A 13,990-nucleotide genomic window follows, 5' to 3' on the forward strand; every position below is an offset into this window, starting at 1 on the left:
AACAAGAGAAAAACTTACTGCCACCATTAATTTTACTGTTCCAACCAAATACCATGTTAGCACCAAATGCACTGTAAATGTTACAAGTGTACACAGCTTTTCAAATCATGCAAGAGTATTTGATTGTTATTTGCTATCTTAAGAATGGACTTGTCCCAATAACTACTTATACTGCACTGAAAACATTTTTCTTTCATATGACCTTTCTTGAAATCTGTATCATGCTCCAGGAATTTATTATCGTCTCTTCTCCTATTCAAACAAACAGAACTGAACTGAGTCACCATTTGTTTCCCTTTATTTCTAGTTTTATTTCTGTTTGACTTCACTGGAAAGATACACAGAATGCATTTGTCGGAGTTTAAGTTCTGTCTCAATAGTTCTGCACATCAACTCGAAAATATTTTCCTTGGGCGTATACAAAAAAATGTGGCAGCTCTTTTCTTCAAGCAGAGGTGAAAGAAATGAATGCAGAGCTACTTTATTGTACCTACCACAGTCCACCTCTCAAGTAATGTTGATGCTTTAAAAATACCACTGCTTGAAAAGAAGCACTCAGCCAGAAGAAGGAACTCCGCACTATGTTAAGAAAGCGGAAGCAGCACTTTGTCCTACAGCACAGAAAGGAGACTTCAGACTGATAATCCTCAGGTCCTGCCTCTGCACGTGTAAACCATAGGGCTGCTAAATTTATTCTGCTCTTTCTACATGGGAAAAACAATGGTTACACAAATGAAAACATGCAAGAACTGACAACAAGGCTGATCGGAAAAACAGCATCTTGCCAAATCTCATTTTGTTTTCACCTTTGTGACCTAAATGATAACATTTAATGAGGAGTATAAGCTGTATGAGGTCAAAAGGAGCAAAGTCATAGAGCAGCAGAGAGCTAGTTATAACACCAAGCTCATTCAGTGCGGCACAGTCCTCCAATACCGGTTCAAAATTCTTTCCAGATGTCATCTCCATGGATCTCATCAAGTTTGACTATGGAGTTAATTATGGAGAGAGAGCCACACAGTTCACACTCTTTAACCAAAGTCAATAGCCCAGCTAGCTAGAAAAGTGCCTATGTGTCATTCTCAGGTCATTCTTATACAGCAGAAGCATTCCTAGCCTCAAAGCACATCAGGGTTCAAATACTTCACAGTACACTTAAAATACTAATGATACCCACCTATCCAGTACCACTACATTTTTCTAGCACATACTGTTTCTCTTAGGACAATGGGGTAATAAAAATCAAGACCTGACAAAAAAACTGCTATTCAACAAATACTATTATTTAGCTAAGTCAAGCATACTAAGATGTTTCCTACCCATCTGGAGGAAGTTTGCTTTGCTCAGCATCTGCCCATTGGAGGATCTGATAGGACTGCAGTCCAAAAAGCATTATAAACACCAATTCCCTCTCGTGAAACTGAGAGCACAGAGTGGCTGCTATATGTTGACAACAGTAACTGGGATTTTTCCAGTAGGGCCTCCTGGATGAATGACTATCAAGCATCCAAACCAGTCAAAGCAATCACCCTAATACATATTCTCACTGTAGTTTAAATTATGGAAAGTTACATTTCATCTAGGTTACAGAAATGCAATAATTTTGTCACATATGAACACCAGCAGCACTATGACTACATGACTGCATGGTATGTTATGCTACTTCAGACAATTTGACACTGGAACAAATTCTGTAACGAAATATTAAAAAATTGCACTAAAAATGTGTTTTTTCCTCACACATTTAAACCACAATAATGCACAAACAGTTCTCAGAGCCCATTTAGAACACACTTGTACCAGCCTTCCTCCTTCACAAGCAGCAAGTGTTATCAGAAGCTAATTCCATGATTATCTGAAGAAAATGTAGATGGCAGTTAGGCCTTGCTGGATTAGCCTGACGCCATTTAGCAGAGCCTTGCTGGATTTAAAGTGCTCGAAATACCTGTCTGGGTCACAGCCCACGTGATGAAGGCTGAACGTTAAGACCTCCAGGATCCAGCATGTGGTGAGAACATGCAGTTCAAATCCTCAAATCACCTTAAGCTAAACCAGAAGCAAATTCAGTAATTTGCTTCTCGGGATTCCAATTAACCTTAAATTACAGGGGAAAGTACAGAAGCGACGAAGAATCCACTTTGTACCCAATAATACCCATTTATATGGCAATACATTGTGTTCCCTACCTCCCTGACAGGTCTAATAATTATTACCAAGAGAATACTTCCAGAACAGCATTTTTCAGAAAAAATATGCTGTTCTTCAACTTCTTCCCCTCAGCAGTTAATCTAAAAGGTCAGGGGGATGTGTTAAGTTTCCATGGTTGTTCTTCCTTTAAAAAATCATGCACGCATACACATGTTTTTTGTTGTATGTATATGCATACAGTGTGCATACATGTATTTGATATATATGCACATATACACAGCTGTTATGCACATGGAACTCTAGGATGATGGTTGAGAGCAATTACACAGGTCAAACTGCATGAGAAAGAACACTTTGTTTCCTGACAGTTAAGCATCAGTCTTAGTCTACCTCAGCTCCTGATGCGCCTCCTGGAACCCCAGTTCTCACCATGCAGGACAGACTTTTCCACTGGAAAGCAGCTGCAGTGATGTTTGACCAGGCCACCACAGTATATATCACAATACCTGAAATGTCTTGCAGGTAACTTCAATGTCCACTTGAACAACCAAGGTCTGTGAGCACAAGTTTCCCAGAATACGCCTCCAGTGCACAGAGAGATCATGAAAATTTAAGCTACAATTCCCCAAGGCAGAGCTTCCCATCCACTCCTACCAAAGAAAACATTCTTTACTCACAGAGCAGTGAGGCACAGGCACCCATTGCCCAGGGAAGCTGTGGCTGCCCCATCCCTGCAGGTGCTCAAGGTCGGGATGGATGGGGCCCTGGGCAGACAGGTCTAGTGCTCAGCAACTCAGCCTGTGGCAGGGAGTTGAAGCTCAATGATCTTTAAGGTCCTTTACAACCCAAGTCATCCCATGATTGTATGATTTCAGCTCTAAACTCCAGATTTTCCCAATCCTTCTGATTGTGAAGCAATCAGTATTTTACTTTCCCTATGTATCAGAAATCTAGAAAGAACAGTTACGGCTATGTGGGGAAAACACATTTATTTGGGCTCATTTTAAGGAAAAACTTAACAAAATATTGTATTTAGATTCTGTTATTAACAGCTGAGTCTAAAGAAAGCAACATAAGAATTCCCAACTATTTTCATCCTGAGCCAAGCATGCCATCTGCTCCAACAAAGCATGCCAGTCACCACAAGATGGACCAGAGAATATCAAAGGGTGTCGTGTGATCAAGAGAGATGCTATAAGTGACAAAAGGGCATCACAACAGTGGCAAAAAAAATCCCCCAAACCCACATTCACCACAAACTACACACAGTCTTACTAAGCACCAGGACTAACACAGCCAGGTATAAATTGGAAAAGGGTAAATTTAGACTCGATACAAGGAAGAAATTCTTTACTGTGAGGCTAGTGAGAGACTGGAACAGGATGCCCAGTGAGGCTGTGAATGTCCCCTCCCTGGAAACATTGAAGGCCAGGCTGGATGGGGCTGTGAGCAACCTGGTCTAGAGGGAGGTGTCCCTGCCTATAGCAGGGAGGTTGAAACTGAATGATCTTAAAGGTCCCTCCCAACCCAGCCATTCTGTGATTCTGCAGCTCTATGTGGCTGTTTTTCCTAAAGAGGGCTGAGCTCTGGTTAGAGGTTTCCCAGAGCAGGAATACTCTTCATAGCTTTCCTACAAGTTATCTGCCAGTGTTCATAAACTTGAGCACTAATTATGCAGTTCCTCCCTATCAAGTAACCTTCCTCCTCTCTGCCTTCCATGTCATTACCGTCTTCAAATCACCACAAAAATCATTCATCTTTGAAACAAGAAGTTAGCAATTTGTAATTTTCCAGATCATAACATAAAATAGTAATGGTTACAGACAGCACAGCAGAACATTCAGCTATTAAAGGCACAGAAGCTCCGTATACACCTACAGTTGCGTTACAATCAAATAGCAAACAGGGTCTTGCAGAAATAAAAATGGACCATATCCCTTTCCTACCTCATCAGTGCTGAAAACATCTTTCAGAAAATGAAGTTACCTGGACAGGTACCAACTTACGTCCTTCACCAAGAACAGAATAATGCAGGGGGGGAAAAAAGCAATATAATAAAAAAAACCAAATATCTGAATATATGTAATACATCTACTATCTCATTAATGCATGAAGCACATAATATACAAAGATCTCCCCAAACACAAAACATTTTCTCAAGCTGGCCCTTTTGTAATATATTCTCCCTTCTACCAGCATCCCAAACTTGTATGTCCAAGTTCTGCCCTGTATTAGCTCCCTAATAATTCAATCTATTATCCTTGTTTCGTTTGTTTTGTTTTCTTTTTAAATGAAGCCTAACCTGAGTGTCAAGCATTACTAAATGTAACACGCAGTAATACACAACCTTATTTGCAGCACTTAAGAGATTTCCTCACTACGCTTACAGTAACACCCACTGTGAGATAAATAAGCTACTATTAAACCATCATGAGTCTCAGACCAAATACAGCAGTTAACCTTCTCTAAAAATCCTCTTTCAAGACCTGGGAGGCTGAAAAGCTGTGTTCCATGAAATCTGGCATTGCATCAACAGATCTCCATGGAGCTGGCAGGGCAGGAGTGCTCAGAAACCAGCTTCAAGGAAAAAAAAAGAACATTCTCACTATATATAATCAATCACTTAGAGGCTTAAGCAACTTTTTCCAGTTACAGTCATCAAATCTTAGCTAAGACTGCTGGGGTTACAGATAATCCCAGTGATAACGCTAAATTGTTTTTAAAGTCTGCTTTCTCCCAGTGTTTCAAATCAGTGCACATAAACATGCTTTGCGGAACCTATTTTAACTACATAGGTAGAATCTATTTTCTTTTCTTTGTATATTCACATGCCATATATATTTATATACATTATATAGATATATAAATTTACATATGTATCAGTTTGGAAAATGTTAATACTGTTTTTTAAGAGTACTAAATTTCAGAACCTAATATTGAGCATTTGGGAGCATCGTGCTGACTCCATCTATCTCCAGTTCTGCTTTTAGTCAATATCAAGTGTTGAAGAGTTGGGAGGAAAATAAAGCAGTATAATACTGCACTATTATACTGTGCATATTATAGAATAGCATAATACAGTAGTAGAGTAAAAGCAGACCTGAACTAAATGAATGGAGTTCACATGGAAGAGTGGCACCACCCACTAGTGGTTTTCCACTTGCAGACCTCCAAGGGTGTTCAAAGACTTCAAAAGGAATTAGGAAATATGCCACAGGAAACTACAGCCAGAGATGACATTAGCAAGTTGTGTGGTACAACAGGGGCTGACTGGGGGGTGCTGATGATCCTGTGCCTGCATTATACTCATTTTTTGGAAAAAGAAGTGGGATTTTTGTTCCAAACAAGCTCTCCCAGCATCACAACCCATTAGATTCTGATCACCACTACATATGCTCCTAGGGAGCACCTTACAGTTTTATAATACTCAAAAAAGAAAATCACTCATACACCCCACAGCTGGGGCGATTTGCATCATAAAGGTATGCCTGATTGTGGTGCTAGAATTACTAATACTTAAGATTTTAGAGGTCAGGCTTTATTCCCCCAGGACTCTACAATCACTTGGGAGACAGCAGGAGAGCAGATGGGGAGATGCTGCCCCAGTGTTCTCTCACTATGATCAAACACCCAAACTGAATTCTACTTGTGTTACTGTACACCAGGTGTCCTCAGATGTCCAAGAGGATCCAAACCAAAACGACAGCATATTGCTATAGGCTAAGAAGCCTATTCACTACGTAAAGGTCAAAAAAGAACTAAATTTATTTTGCTTTTTTGGGGACAAGGTGAATAGGGAAGGGAAAACACTTGGGGGAAAAAAAACAAAACCAAAAACTATCAACCCAAGGCTGAAAACCTACCACATAGTAGCTCTGAATTATGTCTCACCCCAGTTTCAGTGAAGGAAGGTTTCATGGGAAATAAGGGAATGAAGACACTTTATGAGCAAAATTCACGGCTTTATCTACCTCTTTCCCTCCAACACACTCAGCCACCAAACGCCTGGGGAAGGACCTCATCTTCCCACTAGCTGGCAGCCATCCTGCTGGCAGCAAACAACATACCAAAGCCTTGGCAGTAAGGCCAATGAAAAAAAAACACTAAAGAAAAGGACTGCCTGAGTTTGGCATGGTTACTACTGCAAAAGAGCACCAGAAAGCCTGTTACAGTAAGGTTGTGTGGTACCTGTGTTACTACAGTATCTGGATACTTAGACATTGTATTTACTCTCCAAAGCTGAGAAAAGCAAGCAGCATCTCAGCTAAAAAGTTGAGAAAGACAAAGCTATTTGATTATGCTTACGGGCTCTCAGGGACTGTAGAAGGACTGGAAACTGGGCATAGATCACACCAGTACTGTGCAATAAATGCTTCAACTACAAGGTGAGTTATGTTTCCTCAGAAGCAAAACCCAGCTATTGCCTTAGGACCCACTCCACTTAAACTTGTGCTTTTTAAGACAGCTGTGAACCAACTACTCCACGATTTAATTAAACGGATTATTTTCCCCATTCCCTGTTTCAACCTCTCTGCTATCGTAGTTGCTGCTCCTGGCTGAGCTACTTGCAGGCTGGAATGAGACGTAAGCAAACAGAAACATAATCCAAAGGAAAGAAGCCAAATCAGTTTATGGAATTACTGCCCTTATAGCCAAGACTACGTAAGTGATAGTGAGAGCACTCAATCTGCTTTGGTACAAAGAGAGACAGACAGAAAGACAGACAGAAAGACAGACAGAAAGACAGACAGAAAGACAGACAGAAAGAAAGAAAGNAGACAGACAGAAAGACAGACAGAAAGACAGACAGAAAGACAGACAGAAAGACAGACAGAAAGACAGACAGCTAGTGATTCAAGTTAATCTCTCATACAGAAACAGAACAGAGACATTGAAAAGATCAGCTATGTCTAGTTGTGCAGGTGAATAGCAAGCTAAACAGAAGTGATTACTTCATGTCAAAACTAGACCTGAAAGATATATTGGCCTGGGTGATTAATACCAGCTTTTTCAACAACCAGCATCAATACTATCACTGGAGGAAGACTTAAATCTTGTCATTCTTGTTGCTAGGAATATAAAATTACGGTAAACAGCTCAGAGTTGTTGCAATTTTCTGTCACCCTCAGTTGCCCCATCTCCCAAAAGTCACTTTGGAGGCCCAGTAAGAGATTCTGTTCCCAGACCAACAAAATCTTACTGAACAGAAGAAAATAGGCATTTCTTATATATTTATTCCCAAGACTCACAGAAGCATCTGAAGCGTTGTAAGGACTGTGCTACATGACATTTCTCCTGCATACACTACAAATCCTAATTTAAAAGGCATGAAGTATTTAAAGGTTTTTATACTTGTTTCAACAAAGATACAGTACTCTGAAAGGTGGAAGGAGACTCCACAACCTCTTGGGGTAGTTTGTTCCAGTGCTTTGTCTCCCTCAAAGTAAAGAAGCTTTTCATCGCATTCAGTGGGAACTTCCTGTGTTCTGGTCTGTGCCCGCTGTCTCTCATCCCCTCCTTTTCTCAGCTGACCTAGACAGAAATCATCCAGGGGATGCAAAGAATACTCAAAGACTCTCCTTATGCCTTTGGTCTCTACATATAGCCTGTCACAGAAGATTTGTAATGAAGGTGCTGAGAGTTTTCCCTTAAGTGAAATGCATGCCTTTCAGAAACAAGAAGTTTTGCAAAGATGACGTAACATAATAATTATCATCTTTTGTTTTGTACACCAAGTCAGAGATGATAATCATCAGTTCCCAACTGCATCATGCATCAGTGCTCACTTCCCCCAGTGTTCTCTCATCTAAAACCATCATGTCCGTGTTGCAAACCTCTAAATAGGATCTCCATTTTTCAGGGCTATTTCTGTACTTCTATCTGAACATACCGCTGTTTTAAAAAGGAAATGTGAACAGTTCTATGAGGAAAGTCAGAAGCCAGGACCCCCTCTCCACTCATCAGACAGTGGGATCAGGTCCTCCTCCTTCCCCTCAAACACTACATTCTCAGCTTCACAGCCTCAACAAGCTAGGAAGTATGTCACCATCCCAGCACCGGTGCTGCTGTTATCCTTGTGAGTACAACACTATCTTGGGAAATGCAATTATTAGTTTAAATCCCACTGAGCTGGTAAGACCTCACAATCCAAAAGGAGAGGGCTTTTTGACCATGGCTGCAAGCAGCTGGCCACTGTGCATGAGAACTGCTCTCACCAGCTCTGCGTTGAGGCGGTTGTCAGCACCCTGCCTAAGGCTGTTTGAGAATCACAACAAAATGAGCAAAATTTGTACAACTGCATCGGAGACCAGAGGTTCTGTAGATGACCAAGTTAACATTAGGTACAAAGACACTGATGCCAATTCTCAAGAAGTATCATTCAAGTCATCTAAGAATCATAAAGGCTGGAAAAGATGTAGGATCACCTAGTCCAACCATTCACCTATCACCAATATTGCTCACCTAAACCATGTCCTCAGGTACTGCATCTACCTTTTCCTTAAACAGCTCCAGGGATGATGAGTCTGCCACTTCCCTGGACAGCCTGTTCCAATGCCTCACCACTCTTCCTGAGAAAAAATTCTTCCTAATAACCAACCCGAATCACCCCTGGTATGTCTTAAGGCTATTCCCTCTTGTCCTACCAGAGTTCCCTAAGAGAAGAGGCCAACCCCCATCTCATCACAACCTCCTTTCAGGCTGTAGAGAGCAATACGGTCTCCTGAAGATTACATCGTCCTTTCACACACCAAGTTATGTAACTAATCAATTCTTACATTGCTTTCAACTACACTTTAAATAGTCAATGTAATCTACAGAGACAAGCTGCATATATGGAAAAAATCAAGCCATCAGAGACTAATCGACACACAGTTCAAAAAGCAATTTAACCACATCAGTTTAAATTTAGAAACTGATTCAGTTAAATCAGTGCACAGACAACTGAGATTTGAACCTCATCTTCAAGCAGATTCCCACATACTAGCTGTATAATTCTGAAGGGGAGTTACTGTGATGCCTATCACAAAAACAGTTCAAGGAAGAATCCAGAAACTGCACCCATTTGTAGTACAGATATGGCATTGAACTGCTCATATAGACAGTCATCATAAAGAATGTGTTCAAACCACTGCCCTGAACAGGATGGGCATACTTAGGTCTCTCACTGCACAGATGCTGCTTTTATCAAATTACTTCACTTTGCACATGACCATCAAATCCATTTTGCCAGGCTACAATTCAAAAATAAAGCACTTCTACTCCAAGCATCAGTCAAGTATCTAAAGGAGAGCTACAGAAAAGGAGACAGACCCTTTAGCAGAGGTGACAAAACAAACAGTTTCAAGCTCAAAGAGGGCAGATTTAGTTTAGATGTAAGGAAAAGATCTTTTAGTGAGGGTAGTGAGGCCCTGGAACAGGTTACCCAGAGATGTGGTTGATGCCCCATCCCTGGAGACTTTCAAGGCGAGGCTGAATAAAGTCATGGACAACCTGATCTAGCTGTAGTGCCCCTATTCATTGCAAGGGAGTTGGACTGGATGGCCTTCAGAAGTCTCTTCCAACTCTAAGGATTCAATGATTCTATAAGTCCCAATGATAAATAAAAGCACACTGCATAGAATCCAAAGCCAGTACACGCAAGAGTTAAGCCCAAATACTAAGTCTCCTTTAAAATCAAGATCAGAAAACATCAGAAGCTCATGAACAGTGCACGCATCTCTCAATTAAGATCAGAATCTGTGATCACATTTCTTTGATTTTTAAGTCGGATCTACTCAAAAATAGATCCACGACAACTTGACTTTACCCACTTGTAATGCAAAGATTTCAGGACACTGTCTCCTGTCAAAGGGCATTCCCCCACCTCCACAGGGCACTCAATTGAGAATCACTGTCCCTGCATCTCTCTCCCAAAACTGCTATATAATTAATGAACTTCAGCTTTTTGCTGACTGAGTCAGTGTTTTTCATTAGTTTACTACAGTTGGGCAGAAAGAAATAGGCTTCAGGAGAACAGCAGAAGTTTGGACTACTCAGACAGCAAAAAGATGGCATGTTAAGGAATCAGTACCTTCCACAAATACTTAACAGTTGTATTTTATTTTGAGCAGCTTACAACTATTGGGCTGTTTGTATTAGCAAAACACACTAGGAAACCCAGAGAAGCAAGAAGAGACAAGGTACAACGATTATCCAAGCAAGGATAAGAATGACTCAAAAACACCTCGCTATACATGCGAAACAGGCTTATTTCATAAACTCTGGAAGAAAGGGGTCTCTCCCACAAACAGCTAAATACTACTTTCAACCTCTTCATCTTCTCAGAAGGAAGAACACTAAACCTGTCCCCCAGGTTTTAGGTTTCTCTGCTTCCCATTACAGATGTAGAAAAGCTGCAGTCTCTTCAAATCAGTACATCTTTACTCACACTAACAAAACTGCCTAAATTTAGCATCAAGCAGCACAGCCCATATCTCCCATCACACAGTCAAGCAGATGCTACACAGCTTTTTCTTGCTTTCCCACAATCAGAAAAGATGTTCTGCATCCAGAAGTGTTGGGTGTATGTGAGCATCCCAACCAAGACTAACTGGGTAAAGGGGTCTCTTCCACGGGAAGCTAGTTTAACATCAATAAATAGAAATCTTTTACTATCCATTGCACTTTTTGAGGAAAGTAGTCGAATATATAACCCCAGCAGATTTGGTTTAAATCTCTATGACAGCACATCAGCAAAGTACAGATTACAGAGAGTAAAAATAATTAATGGATGCAAATTTAAAACCCGGTATTTCCTGAGCATCCACAAATACAATAAATTTATTTCTGTTTTCTACACGAGATTAGTATTTAAATAATAACAGTCCCCTGGGCAATCAGTGTGTTTTGCCATTTGTTTCATTGCCTACTACAGCCCAGTCTTTAACTTGAGAGAACTATAAGCCTGATTCACAATCGTAATTCAAAACCTCCCAGACAGTTTCCAAACTTCAGCATTGGTCCTCAGTATAAGAACTTTAAATAACTTTAAACAACTTTACATAATAGAGTCATACATGACAAGGTGTGTTCAATAAGAGCTCCATTGACCAACTCACCATTTAAAAAGGGGAGCAGAGAATATCTTTTCTATTTACTCGTTTGAAAAGATGGTTGTTCTGTAACTTGCTAGCACTCTCAGGTGGCTTTATCTGCAATCAGAAAGACACATTTGTCAGTAATTTCTCAGTATCACAATGACAAACTGAATATATACATTAAAAACCAGGCTCACTGATCAATTAAAATACTAAAAATGTGAGTTTCTAGAGACACTACTGAGCTAAACACTAACATCATGCTGGAGCTTAATTATATTCTTAACGGTCAGAAAAATGCTCGGCTATTTCATAATTAAGGCCACTGTTTCTAACAAGGAATATCTAAAGAGGAAGTAAGACTGACCCACTTAAAGACAGGGATGGGAAAATGGAAGATAATGGCTTATTGTCAAGCATAATAAAACACAGGTTTGAGTCCCACTGAGACAATTCTAAGTAGATTAAATATTACTTACATACATACTTGCTAAAACAAACCAACTAAAAATGTAATGAGCAGCTCTTGCAAAAATGAAGTATTGTCTCCACAAAAGAATTACGGATTTTAGCTCCAAGAGAATAGTCCACCACTCCCCCTAAATTTCCTTTATCCTCCCTCAAAGTATCAGAGCTTTAACAGTATGCTGCCCTTCTCAATTCCAATAAGCAATGATGCAGTGGACACCTATTGCAAACAATGTTCCTCCTCCAGTTAGTTCACTACCAACACCTGCTAGTTGACCAAGATCTAGATCCTCACTGAAGTGTTCGTATGCTTTCAGAAGGAACTGTTCTGAAGCTACTTACACATAATAAAATGCTCATATGTATTAATTCATTCTTACCCACAGGCCTTACCATCTTATCACAAGGATTTGTGCACTACATGGGGAAGAGAAGCCTTCAAACTGTGAGCTGCATACGTGACTAAAATTATGTCACAAAGTACCCTGTTAACACCAATCATTTGAACTGAATAATAGTATCATAAATGTTGGAAGAGACCACTAAGAACACCTAGTCCAACCAGCAGCACCATGCCAACTAAACTACACCTATAGCGTAGTTTAGTTTTTGCAGTCTTTCACAAGCTTACCTCCCTTTCTATCAACTCCTGTATCTGACTGAGCAAGGGAAACACAGAAACCTGGCAACCTCTCCTGCAACTGAAGCTGAAAAATCACCCCAGTGATTTCCTGAGCACACAAGTTACAATTATTTATTCAGTTACGCTCATAGCTTGAGAAACAGCAGAACTGCTTTAGAGCTAAACTGAAAAAAAACTACAAAACATGTGTCTTTAGAGAATTAGCCTAGTTCAAGGTGACTGGAACTTCATAAAGAACTTAAACCCTCTAGTACCATATTATTAGGATGGCTGAGGATATATTTACATCACATTAATCTTTGCAGGAAAAGTAGCCTTATGAATCTGTAGTAGCCTCCCCACACTAGCTACTTACTGCAGACCACTGCTCCCATCAGTTTCTTCAATGCAACAGTCTGTAAGGCTGCACTATATAAAGAGAATCACTAAGTCCACCCTCTGATGAATGAACTCTCTGCTCAGGTCAGCAACATCTACGACCTACAGTGAAGGGAAGAATGCCAAGAATTACCGCATGGATGGTGAGGATGAGAATCTTGCAGATTTTTCATGGTCAAATGATACCAAATATCTGGGCATTTATTCCAGCAGACAGTATAAATCCTTACACCATTAAACAAAAACACCGGGACATGGCCTACACCGGGACAAGGCCTACACTGGGACACGGCCTACACCGGGATGTTTTGTGTCTCTACTCTTTGACTGACATTTTTCTGATTTATTTTTAACTAAAATATTTAACAAAAACCAACAGAGAACACAGGAATGGAATGGAACACAATGAGAAAGTCCATAACTTCTCCTTATGTATTTAAAACAGATAACTATGATGAAAAATATACTGCAGATGCATGCAGTATGAGATAAAGGAAGATACCTTTCAATACACCCTTAATAGTCCAAATCTCCATCTCCTAGCACAATACAGCTTCCTTTTGAATGGAGTCTCTTTTCCATAAGATCTCAGAGAGGAAAGAAATCCCAACAGAAGTCATTTAAATAAAAAACAATGCACACATCATCTAGCACATCAGTGACCCCCCTGCCAAGCACCACATTTGATTTACAATGACTGATCAAATTACAGGAAAGAACTCAACAGTTTCAATAGGATACAACGTTAGAGATACAAAATGTATAACACTGAGTTCTGGATGGAAATATATACACAGCTGACTTGTGTTTAAAATCACTGTTTTAAAACTTTCTAAACAGAACTCTTAGTATGCAAGCAATTTAAAGAACAAGCTATATGGCATACAAGGGATTACCTCAAAAATCCACAGAGGAAAAGGATTTAATGCAAAACATAACTTTTATACAGATTGAGGATTAAAAGTATTCGAACAGTAGGTCATCATCAAAATGGTGGAAAAAAAAGGATTTTACGGTGAAGGATGGGGGGAAGGGTTTTTAAAGCATGGTTTCATACATGAACATCCAAGACTTACTACTGTAGCTTGAATTAAAGCAGCAGCTGTTATACACAGAAAAGGCAGTGTTTAAAATTTTCAGTATCGATTTGCCTTTATGATTTCCTGTACTCAAAAGCACACAACTAAAATCTTGCAAAATACTGAAGCTCTGTAGAAGTCACCTGGAAAACCCAAAGAGTTTCTGGGGTCTCTGAGGAGCAGAACCACACATCAAC

At 40.0% G+C, this 13,990-nt stretch overlaps 1 protein-coding gene across 6 annotated transcripts in view; it reads right to left on the reverse strand.

Moving 5' to 3' along the window:
* The window catches only part of WASF3 (WASP family member 3), a 59,764-nt gene that overhangs the window by 32,323 nt on the left and 13,451 nt on the right, over window positions 1–13,990 (reverse strand). For 4 of the 6 annotated variants that reach the window (XM_015852124.2, XM_015852131.1, XM_015852123.1 and 1 more), the window contains one exon: window positions 11,247–11,339. The exons of 1 other annotated variant lie outside the window; for it this stretch is intronic. The gene's annotated coding sequence lies outside the window, so the exon portion shown is untranslated. Of the gene's footprint in view, window positions 1–11,246; window positions 11,340–12,691; window positions 12,817–13,990 lie in introns of all 6 variants that reach the window. One more of the 6 variants, XM_015852125.1, reaches the window with a different exon arrangement.

This window comes from Coturnix japonica, chromosome 1, assembly GCF_001577835.2.
Source record: "Coturnix japonica isolate 7356 chromosome 1, Coturnix japonica 2.1, whole genome shotgun sequence".
Classification (NCBI taxonomy): domain Eukaryota; kingdom Metazoa; phylum Chordata; class Aves; order Galliformes; family Phasianidae; genus Coturnix; species Coturnix japonica.